Below are 13,052 nucleotides of genomic sequence, written 5' to 3'. Positions count from 1 at the left end.
TGATGGGTGAGTGGGACTTGGTGCGCGTTAGGACATGGGGCAGCAAGCACAGGGGTGATGGGTGAGTGGGACTTGGTGCGAGTTAGGGCACGGGGCAGCGAGCACAGGGGGCGATGGGTGAGTGGGACTTGGTGCAAGTTAGGACAAGGGGCAGCAAGCACAGTGGGTGATGGGTGAGTGGGACTTGGTGCGAGTTAGGACACGGGAGCAGACGTTTGGTTGAGCTCAAGTTTAAGGAGGGTGCGAGGAGCCCCTTGGAGCCTTGCCTCTATATTATTGTTCACTGATCTCTTTGTACAAGAGAAGTGGGTCCTTTTAGTTCTGCCCACAGGCATCCTTGAAGTTTCCTGATTAAAATATTGTTTTTGTATCAGAGGCAGCTGTCTCTCTGAAGCTGGAGGAGCATTGATTGTTGGTTGTTTTTAAGTCATCAATTCTTCCTTTCCTGTATATGCGCAAGCCTTACGGCATTTCCTTGTGGGTGGGAAATTCTTCAGAAGTCACCACTGACTCCCTGTTCCCCGCCACCACTTCTGGGATTTCCCACCAGACGTGATGAGACATACAACATGTCTACTCATATGTAGGCAGATATGTTGTACTGCTATATAGATGATGGAAACATGCAGTGGCTCAGTGGGTAGCACCCTCGCCGCTGAGTCAGGAGGTTGTGGTTCACGTCCCACTCCAGAAACTTGAGCACATAAACCTAGGCTGACACTCCCAGTGCACTGCTGAGGGAGTGTCACACTGTCAGAGGTGACGTCGTTCGGATGAAGACATTAAACCGACGCCCTGCTCTCTCAGGTGGACGCAAAAGATCCCATGGCACTATTTCGAAGAAGAGCAGGGGAGTTATCCCCGGTACGCTGGCCAATAGTTAGCCCTCAAACAACAACTTGTATTTATATAGCGCCTTTAACGTAGTGAAACATCCCAAGGCGCTTCACAGGAGTATTATGAGATAAAAATTTGAGACGAGCCACATAAGGAGAAATTAGCGCAGGTGAGCAAAAACTTGGTCAAAGAGGCAGGTTTTAAGGCGCATCTTGAAGGAGGAAAGGGAGGTAGAGAGACGAAGAGGTTTAGACAGGGAGTTCCAGAGCTTGGGGCCTAGGCAAGAGACAGCACAGCCATCAATGGTTGAGCGATTATAATCAGGGATGCTCAAGAGGGCAGAATTAGAGGAGCGCAGACATCTCAGGGGGTTGTGGGGCTGGAGGAGATTACAGAGATAGGGAGGGGCGAGGCCATGGATGGATTTGAAAATAAGGATGAGAATTTTGAAATCGAGGCGTTGCTTAACTGGAAGCCAATATAGGGGGGTGATGGGTGAGCAGGACTTGGTGTGCGAGTTAGTACACGGGCTGCTGCGTTTTGGGTCACTCCTAGTTTACGTAGGGTAGATCATCATCATCAGAGGCAGTCCCTCGGAATCGAGGAAGACTTGCTTTCACTCTTAGAATGAATCCTTAGGTGGCTGAACAGTCCAATACGAGAGCCACAGTCCCTGCCACTGGTGGGACAGACAGACAGTCATTGAGGGAAGGGGTGGGTGGGACAGGTTTGCCGCACGCTCCTTCCGCTTGTTTTCTGCATGCTCTCAGCGACGAGACTCGAGGTGCTCAACGCCCTCCCGGATGCGTTTTTGGGTCACCCCTAGTTTACGTAGGGTAGAATGCAACATGGAAATAACCCTGGGACTGGAAGGTTTCCTGGGTTCAGGGGTTCATCCTTGTCATGTCCAGAACTCCAGCCTTGCTGATGTGCACCATCACTCTGCAGCAGTGGACAATTCTGGCCCAGATCTCTTCCAGTGGCACTCTGCAGCCAGATACTAAAATCTGTGCAATGGTAACCCCCTTCCCTCTTATTCCCTGAGGAAGTGTCTTTGCTGCAGAGTCATGGTTTCCCGGTCACCTGAATGAGATTGGTAACTCACCGTAACTCACCAGCCACAGAAGAGCAGCTATAGCTTGGCCATCTCAGGATTATTTTATTTCTGTATAGAGGCTGAACAATTACATGGAATAAGAGCACAAAGTCTGACGTTTTTTTCCCTTAGGTTTTAACATGCCAAGGACCAGATTCTAATGATAATTACTGATCCCATTCATTGATGGCAGCTATTTTCTTAAAACTGTTCTGAAATGTTTGGATCCTTACAGTGAGCGTTTGTTGTGGTTGGGCCATTTGAATAGTAAATAATAGTATTAATATTTCAGACTAATCACCTCAGTTAAAATACTGATGAAAAGCAATTACAAAATGAAGACCATTTGTAGGAGATCTCTAAGAGACCTGGCTTTAACCTATATTATTGTCCATCTTTATCTCACACTGGTATTTTTAAATAGAAAACATGTATCTTTATCTAGATCCTTTCCAAACCCCTCCATGGCCCTCGCACCCCCCCATCTCTGTAATCTCCTCCAGCCCCACAATCCCCCGAGATGTCTGCGCTCCTCTAATTCTGCCCTCTTGAGCATCCCTGATTATAATCGCTCCACCATCGGTGGCCGTGCCTTCTGTTGCCTGGGCCCCAAGCTCTGGAACTCCCTGCCTAAACCTCTCCACCTCTCTACCTCTCTTTCCTCCTTTAAGACGCTCCTTAAAATGCTCTTTGACCAAGCTTTGGGTTACCTGCCGTAATTTCTCCTTACGTGGCTCGGTGTCAAATTTTTGGTCTCGTAATACTCCTGTGAATACAAGTTGTTGTTGTTGTTGTATATATATTCTCGTCCCGTTATATTGCAGATAATCATAAAGACAGGTTGCAAATGTTGGAGAGCAGTCTTAACATTGTAATATTCCTTTCAGTATTAAAGCTTTTTAAAAAAAACGGGTGGGAAGATGTAATGCAGCATCCATTAGCAAGTCTTTCATGAGTGAATTAAACCTGGGATTGAGTGGTAAAAATCCCAACGATGTTCATTTTGGTTTTAGCAGGCTGGTCAAGAATGGATCTATTGCTGCATTGGTCTGCTTCGAGAGTGAGGTCAGTCTGACCCATTATGGCGATGCAACAAAAATAACCAGTTTAACGCAGTAAAATAAGAACGTAAGAATTAGGAGCAGGAGTCGGCTGTTTGACCTCTCGAGCCTGCTCCGCCATTAAATGAGATTATGGCTGATCTTCGACCTCAACTCCACTTTCCTGATCTCCATATCCCTTAATTCCCCTAGAGTCCAAAAATAACATTGTACAATTTGAGGATCTATTCACAATATCTTAACTGATTTGGGTACTAAACTAGAAGTAATTTAAAAGGTTTTATAATAAATTCAATTTACACAAAGATCTGATGTGTCTTCGATCGAATTGATTTCTTTCCTTAATTTAATTAGTTTTTCTCTTTTGATTTAAAAGAACTGATTGCTTTCATTGTGAAGATTTATATGATTGCCCCAGGGCACGGGAACAGCTCATTTATCTCACAAGACGGCATCAATATTCACCATTGCGTTTATACAATCCGTTTTCTTTTGTCAAATGGAAACATCGATGAAGTCTTGTTAAATGTGTCTGGGAACCCTCTGACTCAAGATATAACCTGGGCTCTTGGTCAACATCGCTTTAAGCTGTGTGGCCGGGCAATGCTCCCGGGGTCCCGTGCAGCCGGTGAGTCGACTATTAAATTGGAAAAAACGCGCATGCGCAAAATGTTGAATGGGGCACGCAATCCGTTAAAGGGCCCCCCCAAAAAATTGCAGGGAACGTTGTTCTTGGTATTGACACCTAAGGGTTAAAAGAAGGCCGTTTGAAAGGTTTTTTCTTTTAGAAAATAGATGTTTGAACCAAATGAGTTCTTTGCTGAACTTGAGGGTTTGAAGATTTGACCAGCAGAGAACCAAAAAGGGTAAATTTGCTGTTCTTTAACAGCACTTTTGTTATTTAAGAAATAATCTTGAGTTCAATTAGATCTTACTGTTTCGCCAAAGGACTTTCTCCATATTTCTATGTCGTCGAATTCACTTGTAATGATCGCTTGAAGTGGCCATGGGGATATAGGGATCCAACCCTGTTTGCCAACAGAGCCCTGTTGTCAGCTGTGGCTCAGTGACTAGCACCCTTTGCCTTAGACTGAGGGCAGTGAGTTTAAATCCCACTTGAACACACAAATCTAGGCTGACACTCCAGTGCTGCACTGTCGGAGGTGCCATCATTTTGATGAGACATTAAGCCGAGGCCCCGTCTGCTCTCTCAGGTGAATGTAAAAGATCGATCCCATGGCACTATTTTGAAGAAGAACAGGGGAGTTATCCCTGGTGTCCTGGCCAATTTTTATCCCTCAACCAACATTATTAAAACAGATTATCTGGAATTATCACATTGCTGTTTGTGGGAGCTTGCTTGTGTGCAAATTGTCTGCCGCGTTTCCTATATTACAACAGTGACTGCACTTTAAAAAAAAAGTAAAGCGCTTTGGGACGTCCGGTGTATTTAAACACAAGTCTTTCTTTCTCGTTTTCTTTTTGGGAGTATGGGACCCCGTACCAGAGATCTCAGCCAAATATGGCGCCCCCCCCCCCCACTCCCCCAGTTGCAGCTAAGCACAGAATATTGAGCTCTGATATTATTAATGCAGTGTGTAAACATTTTACAGGCCCATTTCTTCATGCATTTTACTACATGTTTGTTTGAACAGATCGGGGTGGGGGTGCTGGGGGGCTGGGTGGGGGGGGGGTGAGGCAGTGGGGGGTGGTGTGCGGAGGGAACCTGAACTTTCTTGGTGTCCAGGACTCAATTTGCCAAAATCCAGTTAGAGTTGGCCCGCTTGTTTCCCATGTTAACGACCAGTGCATCGTGACAAAGATCTGTCGCATTTCAATAAAGACCGTTGCAAAAATGTTAAAAATTACTGCTCAAAGAATAGCGAAAGGTTATGTTCAAATTTAACGGGCGTGCTTTTTCTCAGTGCTGCATGGTTGTGACTTCAGTCACAGGGTTATAGTGAGTGTTGGAGGGATTATCTAATTGCATCATAACTGGATTCCGCTTAGTATTTGCTATTGCATTTTATATCACTATTTATTTGCAACTAAAAATGAGTCACTTAATTTTAAACCTTTGGTTTGTGAACTATCCACCATTTCAAAGAGAATTCAGTGAAGAACTACGAGACTGTTAAATCCAATAAGCCGGTGACTATAATTGGGGTCATTGTTCACACTGTGGGTGTGCACCTCTGAGAGGAGATTTTATAGAAAGGTGCAGCTGACAGATCGCAAAATGCTTTGTCCACTGATTAAAACCACTGTTAGATTGTTGTTTGTTGAGAAGATCGGGTTTAAAATTGCGCTAAATTGGAGCAGGCACCATCTTCATGGTAATATAGAGCTCCCCCTAGTGGACTACTATGGTAATGTAACTGCGGATGTAAATACAATAAAAGCATCAGGTGACAAGGTCACATGACAGTTTCCAGTGAGAGCCATCTTGTGTAATGTGTTGGGCATGCTCCATTGGGCGGGCCACATTGTCCACATGCCGGACACAAGACTCCCAAAGCAAGCACTCTACTCGGAACTCCTTCATGGCAAATGAGCCCAAGGTGGGCAGAGGAAATGTTTCAAGGACACCTTCAAAGCTTCCCTGATAAAGTGCAACATCCCCACCGACACCTGGGAGTCCTTGGACAAAGACCACCCTAATTGGAGGAAGAGCATCCGGGAGGGCGCTGAGCACCTCAAGTCTCGTCGCCGAGAGCGTGCAGAAAACAAGCGCAGGCAGCGGAAGGAGCGTGCGGCAAACCAGACTCCCCACCCACCCGTTCCTTCAACCACTGTCTGTCCCACCTGTGACAGAGACTGTAATTCCCGTATTGGACTGTTCAGTCACCTGAGAACTCACTTTTAGAGCGGAAGCAAGTCTTCCTCGATTCCGAGGAACTGCCTATGATGATGAATGTGTGTGTGTGTGTGATGTCGTAAAGAATAGATCACATTTATAAACGTGCTTTTGGGGAGGAAGAGACGTACGTTCATTTGTACATGTGGCACTATGCTGTGCTTTGATGCAATTTCTACTCGTGTTGTGTGCTTGTAAAGAAATGAAACAGAGTTTGATGAAACAAACACTCTCATAGAGACCCTCCCCATTTAAACTGCTTTTCAGTCCCAATGAATAGTTCGTGGATTCAGTCGTCATCAGGTTACATTTAGACATAAATTCCAGGCTTATCTCAAATTGCAAAGTTCAGCAGAATCGAGACAACTCCCAATCTTCCACAATACGGATACGATCGTGTTTTATATTTTTACAACAATAGAAGGGAAGGTTTGAGCCAAGACAGCTTTTTGTTTTATGCTGGCTCCAGGGGACAATCTACAGATTTAGCTCGTCTCAGGAACAATCGGCAACAAACCCCGGTATCTTTGTGCTTCTCATCAAAACAATTTCGCGCTGCCAACTTGGGACAAGTTGGGACAAAAGGTCGATAACTGAAATTATAGATGAGAACCATCAAACTGCCCTTGTGCTAAATCTGGCTCATTTGTAAAGAATTCAATATGCAACAGTAATTGCGATTAAAAAGGAAGTTAAAACGAGAGTGCAACACTCCAAAATAATACAGTACTGAAGGAATATGGATGGCAGTTCACGGCAAGGAACATCTGTTCTGCTCTAATCTCTGACGCCAAAGAATTTAGACAAGTTAAAAATTGTTCAGAGCAAAATATTACCTAAGGTAGCCTTGGGTACTTCAAATATGTTAGAAAGAAAGAAAGACTTGCATTTATATAGCACCTCTCACGGCCACCAGATATCTCAAAGCGCTTTACAGCCAATGAAGTACTTTTTGAAGTTGGAATGTGGGAAACGCGGCAGCCAATTTGCGCACAGCAAGCTCCCACAAACAGCAACGTGATAATGACCAGTTAATCTGATTTTTTTGCTATGTTGATTGAGGGATAAATATTGGCCCCAGGACACCAGGGATAACTCTCCTGCTCTTCTTCAAAATAGTGGCTGTGGGATCTTTGACGTCCACCTGAGAAAGCAGACAGGGCCTTGGTTTAACATCTCATCCAGAAGACAGCATCTCTGACAGCGCAGCACTCCTTCAGCACTGCGCCAGAGTGTCAGCCTTGATTTTGTGCGCTCAAGTCCCTGGAGTGGGACTATGAACCCACAGTTCTCTGACTCTGAGGGGAGGGTGTGCTGCCCACTGAGCCACTGACTGACAGAGGTCATTTGGGGAAATTGTTACTCACTTTAAGCAGAGTTTTTGCAAAATTCCAGTTGAATACATCCACTGGGGAACTCCACTCAGCTTAAATACCCTTTATAGAACACGTGTGTTCTAGGACTAGACTGCGACCGTATTGAAGTTCCTGGGAAGTTTAGTTAACTTGCCGAGCAGTATTGTGCACTGACGTTACACTTCATTCAGTCAGCTTAGGTATGTGCGTGTCCCGATCCGATTGAGTCTATGTAGTTTACAGAGTTATCCAAAGCTTTCAAAACAGTCCACACTGCTGTACAAACAACAACAACATCTTGCATTCATATAGCGCCTTTAACGTTGCAGAATGTCCCAAGGTGCTTGTCAAGAGTATTATCAAACAAAATTTGACACCGAGCCATGTAAGCAGATAGGTGGCCAAAAGCTTGGTCAAAGAGGAAGGTTTTAGGGAGTGTCTTAAAGGAGGAGAGAGAGATAGAGAGGATTAGGAAGGGAATTCCAGAGCTTGGGGCCCAGGCAGCTGAAGGCACGGCCACCGATGGTGGAGCGATTAAAATCAGGGATGGCAAGAAGCCAGATTTGGAGGAGTGCATGAGCAGAAATTAGGGCAGGTGGCCAAAAGCTCGGTCAAAGTGGTCGGTTTTAAGGAGCGTCTTGAAGGAGAAAAGAGAGCTAGAGAGGTGCAAACAAAACATTTTTCTTTGGAAACAAATTAATTGTTGTGATGTGAAATTCACCAGAAAAGCCCTGATAAATGTAAATAAACCCTGACACATCAGAGCCCGAGGTGGCAGTGCACAGTCTAAAAAAGATTACATTTCATTTTAGTTTATCACAGGAGTGCCATGAGTTCAGAATGTCCCACATGGTTTTGAACACTTTTCTAACTAACTCAAGGATTATGGGGACAGAAAGGCTCCTCTTGTTCATGGTGATGGGGGGGAACATTCCATGCCAGCTCGGGTCATTCAGAAACCTTTGCTACAGCTACAACAGAGAAGGAGACGGTGTCCACATTTTAAAAGCTGCAAACCCTTTTGGTGTTCAAGAATTGGCTTACCCTCGGCACAACAATCCTGCATCGCCGCTTACAGTTCTGTGATTGGTGTTTGTTGCTAATAAACACCTGCCAAATACGGACTATATAGTGCAGCAAACAACACATTCAATTGTACAATAAAAATCATGGCATGAAATACTCTGTGTGCGTCTTCTCAGCCCTGTAGCAATCAGAATGAATTTACATCAACATATGCCGACACTGAGTTTGGAGAGTCATTATGGCACAGAAGGAGGCCATTCAGCCTATCGAGTCCATGTCTGCTCTCTGTAGAGCAACCAGTCAGTCCTATTCCCCCGCATTTATTGATGGACTGGGTTTCCACCTTATTCCGGTAATCAGTGTGGTTGGAAAATGCTTTCAGGGTGATTTCACTCTCACTTAAGTATTGAACGGAACATTCAAATATACACCCAGCACAGAAGCTAAACACTTTTTGTCATCCTATTCAACACATGGATGAGCAAGAAAGAGTTAGCCTTTGGTTTTTCTAAACCCTCAGCCTAGAGGTTTTGACCAACTTTCTTCAGAACCTTGACCAGAGTTTGAATAAGTAGGATTTGCTAATCGTGCTGTGAAAATGTACAGAGAATGTGTTGGAGTTGATAAAGATACATAAAAAAAAATAGTTCTGATGATGGAAAAAGTACAAAGTCACAGTGTGCCTTTTCTAACTTCAGTGACCTTTGCAAGGGCCTTTCAGCAAGGTCTGCATCAGAACCCATTCACTCTCACTCTGTTTAACACGTGAGAACCTATGTGAACCAGATCGGCCTCAGGCTGGTCTAAGCTGACCTCAACCCAGCAAGGCCAAAGTCCGAATCAGTGCATTTACAAAGCCAGTGTCGGCAGTCTACATGTGTGTGACGGCACATGATAGTTACAAAAACGAAAGTCTTGCGTTTCTATAGGGCCCTTCATGACCACCAGACATCTCAAAGCACTTTACAGCCAATGAAGTACTTTTGGAGTGTAGTCACTGTTGAAATACGGCAGCCAATTTGCGCACAGCAAGCTCCCACAAACAGCAAAGCGATTATGACCAGTTAATCCGTTTTTTTGTTATGTTGATTGAGGGATAAATATCGGCGCCAGGACACCGGGGAGAACTCCCCTGCTCTTCTTCGAAATAGTGCCATGGGATCTTTTATGCCCACCTGAGAGAGCAGACGGGGCCTCGGTTTAACGTCTCATTGGAAAGATGGTTAATTACAGGTTAATATTTTTTTGCAGAAGAGCATGTGCTTCCCGTTTACCAAGAAATTCAAACGATGTTGAATATCTGCTGCTTACGGTCTGGCACTCACTAAACTGACGATCAGAGCTCATGACCAGGCTGCACCCGCATTGAAGCAGGTGTCAAAATGAGTGTCTCTGTGGTTAAAAGGTCTCTCTTTTAAATTGTTGCAACGTTTAATTGCATATAATTTGCTATTCGAAATTATGAAAATGTTATTGAAATTGTTAATATATTGATGGCCAATTTGAACGATAAACAATTTTCAATTCATAAAATGGGCTGGAAGCACATCGGTGGAAAAAAAGTTAGCTATTAAATGAACGCAGAACATTAATATCTCAGAAATAATACATTCACATTAAGTTATGAAGCATTATTTCATATTTTGCCATGTAAAATAGTAAAATTGCATTTGTAAGATTCTCTTCTGCTATTCAGTGCTGAAAAGGTTAAGTTACATATAACAGCTGCCATGACATCTCATCAGTATAATTTGGGTTAAACTAATCTTGAGATCTGTATCAAAATTAAAACCATACTGTATCACAATTACTGTGACAATATAGTTTCATAAAGAACTGAACAATGGTGATTATTCTATGTTTCTGCGCAGTTTTCTATTTTTAGTTTGGAACATTCAACAGAATGATGTCGAAATTACTCTGTCGTTTCACCTTATCTATTAATGAAACCCTCATCCAGTCTTTTGCTAGCTCCAGACTCGACAATTCCAACTGGCAGGCTGTTCATCTTCCACCCTCCACAAACTTGAGTTCTGCTGCCCTCATTCTTACTCGCACCAAGTCCTACTCATCCATCGCCTCTGTTCTCGCTGACCTACATTGGATGCTGGTTCATCATAGAATCATAGAAATTTACAGCACAGAAGGAGACCATTCGGCCCATCGTGTCCACACCGTCCGACCAAGAGCTACCCAGCCCAATCCCACTTTCCAACTCTTGGTCCGTAGTCCTGTAGGTCACGGCACTTCAAGTGCACATCCAAGTACTTTTTAAATGCTGTGAGGGTTTCTGTCTCTACCACCCTTTCAGGCAGTGAGTTCCAGACCCCCACCACCCTCTGGGTGACAGAATTTCCCCTCATATCTCCTCTAAATCTCCTACCAATTACTTTAAATCTATGCCCCCTGGTTGTTGAACCCCTCTGCTAAGGGAAATAGGTCCTTCCTATCCACTCTATCTAGGTCCCTCATAATTTTATGTACCTCAATTAGGTCTCCACTCATGCCTCAATTTAAAAATTCTCATCATCATGTTCAAACCCTTCCATGCTCTCACCCCTCCCTATCTCGCTAACCTCCTAGAGCCGTATAGCCCTCCAAAAACTCAGTATTCCTCCAGCTCTGGCCTCTTGTGCATCCCTCAGTCACTTTGCCCCACCATTGGTAGCTGTGCCTTCGGCTATCTAGGCCCCAAGCTCTGCAATTCCCACCTTATACCGTTGACCCCACCTCTCTCTCCTCCTTTAAGACCCTCCTTAAAACTTATCGCTTTTAGTCACCTGTCCTAATGTTTCCTTCTTTGGTTCGGTGTCAATTTTGATCTAATTACACTCCTGTGAAGCACCTTGGGATGTTTTCCTACATTAAAGGCGCTATATAAATAAAATTTCTCTTAACAACAACAACAGCTTGCATTGATATAGCACCTTTAATGTAGTGAAACGTCCCAAGGCACGTCACAGGAGTATTATGAGCTAAAAAATTTGACCCTGAGCCGCAGAAGTTGAAATTAGTGACGGTGACCAAAAGCTTGGTCAATGAGGTAGGTTTTAAGGAGCGTCTTGAAGGAGGAAAGAGAGGTAGAGAGGCGGAGAGGTTTAGGCTAGGAGTTCCAGAGCTTGGGGCCCAGGCAACAGAAGGCACGGTCACCGATGGTTGAGCGATTATAATCAGGGATGCTCAAGAGGGCAGAATTAGAGGAGCGCAGACATCTCGGCGGGGGAGGTTGTGGGGCTGGAGGAGATTACAGAGATAGGGAGGGGCGAGGCCACAGAGGGATTTGAAAATAAAGAAAATAGTGGGAGCTTAAGATGCCCCAATGTACTTCCAGTTTGGGATTCTAATTCTAAAGCCATTTAACCACAGCAAGTGTGTTTGTTGTAAGTGGCTATAGAAACATAGAAAATAGGTGCAGGAGTAGGCCATTTGGCCCTTCGATATATATAATAGAGGGTACGCAGGAATTTTCACATATTCTGCGCAACAAAGAGAAGGCCACAATAAAATCTATGCTGAATGAAGAGAAGTGCAGGGAGGCAAGTACTGAGGAGGGTCACTGTGCAGTGAATCCAAATTAAAATCTAGTTTGAGAATTGAGCCAGTTTGGCTCAGGTGACCATACCTAACCAGGTATGGGCCAGAGCCAGGTCCAGGTGAGACTAGTGAATCCAGGGTGTGGCATGTTCAATGGAATCTCCAACAGGTACAGTGCTTAAAGCCTTTGCAAATAATAAGAATTTAAATGAAGCTTTGCAATATAGTTCTCCCCTCAGCTTTAAAGAGAATAATTCATTATTTGGATCAGAACTACACATTTCATTTTGTTCCTAATACAAAAGCAAAATAACGCAGGTGCTGGAATCTGACAAAAAAACAGAAAATGCTGGAAATACTCAGTGGGTCGGACAGCATCTGTGGAGAGAGAAACAGAGTTAACGTTTCAGGTCGGTCGAAGACCTGAAACGTTAACTCTGTTTCTCACTCCACAGATGCTGCCCGACCCACTGAGTATATCCAGCATTTTCTGTTATTATTTTGTTCCCAGATCAGTTGAGTCAAATATATTCAGTCCCATGTTATACACAACTGCTTGGGAATAGTGTGACTTTTTGTACTGAAGCTCTGGAGACTAGCAAAGAAAGCTTATTCTGGAATACACCTCCCAACAAACGAGTGCTCCTGTAATACGAATACTCACGGCCAGCCATGTAGAGCAGATTATTGTTCTCAGTATTGATTTAATAACAAGTTACATTCATTCATTTCCTACATTCTTTAGATGATATGCCATTCTACAACTACTGGTGTCCCTGGGGATAACAAATTACACTCCTGAGATGAAGTGCCTTGAGATGTTTTCCTACATTAAAGGCGCTATATAAATGAAAGTTGTTGTTGAGATAATACACAGTAAAACCCTTTCCGAATAAAATTCCTCTTAACAACAACAACAACAACAACAATAACAACAACAACGTGTATTTATATAGTGCCTTTAATGTAGTAAAACGTCCCAAGGTACTTCACAGGAGTGTTATAAGACAGAAATTTGACATCGAGCCACATAAGAAGAAATTACGGCAGATGACCAAAAGTTTGGTCAAAGAGGGAGGTTTTAAGGAGCGTCTTAAAGGGGGAGAGAGAGGTAGAGAGGCGGAGAGGTTTAGGCAGGGAGTTCCAGAGCTTGGGGCCTAGGCAACAGAAGGCACGGCCATCGATGGTGCAGCGATTACAATCAGGGCTGCTCAAGCGGGAAGAATTTGTGAATGCATAAATTACATCACTGTAGATATCATTAATATTTTGAAGGACTAGAGGTC

The sequence above is a fragment of the Pristiophorus japonicus genome, chromosome 14 (genome assembly GCF_044704955.1).
Source record: "Pristiophorus japonicus isolate sPriJap1 chromosome 14, sPriJap1.hap1, whole genome shotgun sequence".
Taxonomy (NCBI): domain Eukaryota; kingdom Metazoa; phylum Chordata; class Chondrichthyes; family Pristiophoridae; genus Pristiophorus; species Pristiophorus japonicus.
Note: the sequence above shows the minus strand (reverse complement) of the source record.